A 4,206-nucleotide genomic window follows, 5' to 3' on the forward strand; every position below is an offset into this window, starting at 1 on the left:
ATGTCATTGTAAGGAGAAGAGTCCACTGGCGGACTTAGTACGACGCAGAGGAAGGTGGCTTGTATTTCTAGTGATCCTTTCATTTTCGAACGCATCAGGCAAATTCGGCCATCTTGAGACCTTATCTCTACACTGGGATTTGACTAGCCAACTTCTATGTGAAGGTTGCCAATGTGTGCATGAGCGCGTTTTCCGGAGCACAATGACCTCGGGAAACCGAGTTTTTGTTGCCGGTGTTATTTGGACAACTACGTGAGAACGGGTTTCGGACATGTACTTTTACTGTAGCAGTAAAGGAAACAAAAGAAAAATTCGGAGTAGGTATTAAAATTCATGGAGAAGAAATAAAAACTTTGAGGTTCGCCAATGACATTGTAATTCTGTCAGAGACAGCAAAGGACTTGGAAGAGCAGTTGAATGGAATGGACAGTGTCTTGAAAGGAGGATATAAGATGAACATCAACAAAAGCAAAACAAGGATAATGGAATGTAGTCTAATGAAGTCGGGTGATGCTGAGGGAATAAGATTAGGAAATGAGACACTTAAAGTAGTAAAGGAGTTTTGCTATTTGGGGAGAAAAATAACTGATGATGGTCGAAGTAGAGAGGATATAAAATGTAGACTGGAAATGGCAAGGAAAGCGTTTCTGAAGAAGAGAAATTTGTTAACATCGAGTATAGATTTAAGTGTCAGGAAGTCATTTCTGAAAGTATTTGTATGGAGTGTAGCCATGTATGGAAGTGAAACATGGACGATAACCAGTTTGGACAAGAAGAGAATAGAAGATTTCGAAATGTGGTGCTTCAGAAGAATGCTGAAGATTAGATGGGTAGATCACATAACTAATGAGGAAGTATTGAATAGGATTGGGGAGAAGAGAAGTTTGTGGCACAACTTGACCAGAAGAAGGGATCGGTTGGTAGGACATGTTCTGAGGCATCAAGGGATCACCAATTTAGTATTGGAGGGCAGCGTGGAGGGTAAAAATCGTAGAGGGAGACCAAGTGATGAATACACTAAGCAGATTCAGAAGGATGTAGGTTGCAGTGGGTACTGGGAGATGAAAAAGCTTGCACAGGATAGAGTAGCATGGAGAGCTGCATCAAACCAGTCTCAGGACTGAAGACCACAACAACAACAACTTTTACTGTCGCATGACAAATCTCTGGAAGCGCGGTCGCTAGTCACTTTTCACTAGTTGCATTTGTCAGTTATGGTGCGCTTTATGCGGTTGATTGACGCCGTTTAATGGCGCTGGAACTTGATAGTGTTCCTCTGCTGCGGCGGCTGCGAGCTCCGGACAGGCTGTGGAAAGGGGGTACTCTGCACTTCATACTGGGGAACTCTGGTTGTTTCCTCGCTCGGTTGTTTGGTATTTGCAAAAATGACGACGCTGAGTGTAGTCACACTATCGTTGGCAAACAGTTGTTCGGTCGTGTGTGCCTCCGTCTATTGTCTGGGCAAAGGCCATTATGAGTACTACGTCTGAGGGAAGTGAAGTTGCTTAGATTACGCTTTATGTTTGTTAGTTTGTTGGCTCGACCCTGTTTTCTGTAATTTCGTCTATGGTGAGAATTCTTGAGAGAATGACTGCACACTTGTGATTCGAATTTGCAGTCGTCTTTTGTCTGGCTTTCTCTGCTTTGTCAGTTGCATTTTGGGTACCTGCGAGTGTTCATTATTACTCGTGGCATAATTATATTAGTTAGTGCGCTATATTCTCCGTGTTCGATTCTAGCTCGACCTTAAGGAATAGGCGCTGCAGCGAAATTGTTTGCCAGTGGCAAATAGCGTTAGTATAATGGTCACTGTCTAGTTTCATGCTGAGGCTGTACTTAAGAATCAATTGACTCACACAAATACGTGTGTGTAAAGCGAGGGGCTACCCCCCCCCCCCCCCCCCCGCAGTTAACTAAGTTCCACCTAGTATCGCGGGGAGCGCCGCCTCAGAATAAACACGTTAGTGCCCGCTGGCGAAATTTAGAATTAATGGGCTTTTGCCGTCTACTTAACGATACTTAGTACTAGGTTAAGAATCACCTTACACGCGCTATAGGATATGCACTAGTCGTGTCATACGTAGAAAATGGTTGTGGTGGTAGTGTTAAGTTACCAGTAATTTTAATAACCGGAGAGATGGTAGAGTTATTGTGTGTGATCTAATTGTCCTTGTTATTGATGGTTTCGGCTACTATTTACTTGTGTTGAGTATCCGTTTGTGCTGCCCTTTGTTGGAGGTGTGTATGGTGATGAGTGCCGATCAGCAAATTTTTGAGTGATTGCAAATTCTTTATTTCGTGTTTAAAGATTGTGTCCATCACAGATTGAATTATGTTATTGAAGGCAGCCGTTTCTGGCGTTTTAGGGAAATGTACTTTTTTTAAAAAGAACACTGAAATATTTTAAACAGTTGTTGAAATAGTTGCAATTCGTGGACGCTTGATGTTTTTATGGTGTAACAGAATGTTTAAAATATTTCCACCTGCAAAATCTACAACGTAATCATAAGGAATGTTTCAGTCAGAAAAGGCCATATTACGTATACAGTTCTCTGTTCCAGAGTAAACTGTTTGTCGTGTGTGGTTGCATTCCGGCAGCAACCATTCTGCATTTGTGCCTTCGCTGGCTCCACAGACCAGTAAGTAGATATCCGGAAGGGAAAGGCGAATACATTTGCTATAACACTGAAATAAAAGAAACATTCAGCTCAACTGAGTATCAGACAATACACGGCGAATGATTGAAGGAATCTAGTTAATTAGTGGGAGGACATAAAGTAAACGAAATGATATCGAATACCGACTCAATTATAATAAGCAACACATTTTCAAATGCAATAACAGTCCTTCCGCCCAGCTTCCCACGCATCCACCCATCCACTCGCACCCCCCTCCCCCCCCCCCCCCCGCCCCACGACCCTCACAAACATGCGCAAAGGCTTGGAGTATTTTTTGGAAGAAAGCTGCATTCCGTTTAAGGATATCAGTGATTTACAATACGTGTGAGTCATACCTGACAGTCAGTGAACACACGTCCATGCCTTGTAAAACTAATTATCATTCCGTAAATCATGGAATTATATAGGTACAACCTAGTGTTGAGTTGTATGCGTGTGTCCTATACACTACAAATCTTTACTTGTGAAAACCACAAAATATGTCACATTTACAGTAACACCTCAAGCAGTTGTTCGTAAAATATACGAGGGCAGTTCAATAAGTAATGCAACACATTTTTTTTCTGAAACAGGGGTTGTTTTATTCAGCATTGAAATACACCAGGTTATTCCCCAATCTTTTAGCTACACAACACTATTTTTCAACGTAATCTCCATTCAATGCTACGGCCTTACGCCACCTTGAAATGAGGGCCTGTATGCCTGCACGGTACCATTCCACTGGTCGATGTCGGAGCCAACGTCGTACTGCATCAATAACTTCTTCATCATCCGCGTAGTGCCTCCCACGGATTGCGTACTTCATTGGGCCAAACATATGGAAATCCGACGGTGCGAGATCGGGGCTGTAGGGTGCATGAGGAAGAACAGTCCACTGAAGTTTTGTGAGCTCCTCTCGGGTGCGAAGACTTGTGTGAGGTCTTGCGTTGTCATGAAGAAGGAGAAGTTCGTTCAGATTTTTGTGCCTACGAACACGCTGAAGTCGTTTCTTCAATTTTTGAAGAGTAGCACAATACACTTCAGAGTTGATCGTTTGACCATGGGGAAGGACATCGAACAGAATAACCCCTTCAGCGTCCCAGAAGACTGTAACCATGACTTTACCGGCTGAGGGTATGGCTTTAAACTTTTTCTTGGTAGGGGAGTGGGTGTGGCGCCACTCCATTGATTGCCGTTTTGTTTCAGGTTCGAAGTGATGAACCCATGTTTCATCGCCTGTAACAATCTTTGACAAGAAATTGTCACCCTCAGCCACATGACGAGCAAGCAATTCCGCACAGATGGTTCTCCTTTGCTCTTTATGGTGTTCGGTTAGACAACGAGGGACCCAGCGGGAACAAACCTTTGAATATCCCAACTGGTGAACAATTGTGACAGCACTACCAACAGAGATGTCAAGTTGAGCACTGAGTTGTTTGATGGTGATCCGTCGATCATATCGAACTAGTGTGTTCGCACGCTCCGCCACTGCAGGAGTCACAGCTGTGCACGGCCGGCCCGCACGCGGGAGATCAGTCTTGCTTGACCT

The sequence above is a fragment of the Schistocerca nitens genome, chromosome 2 (assembly GCF_023898315.1).
Source record: "Schistocerca nitens isolate TAMUIC-IGC-003100 chromosome 2, iqSchNite1.1, whole genome shotgun sequence".
Lineage (NCBI taxonomy): Eukaryota > Metazoa > Arthropoda > Insecta > Orthoptera > Acrididae > Schistocerca > Schistocerca nitens.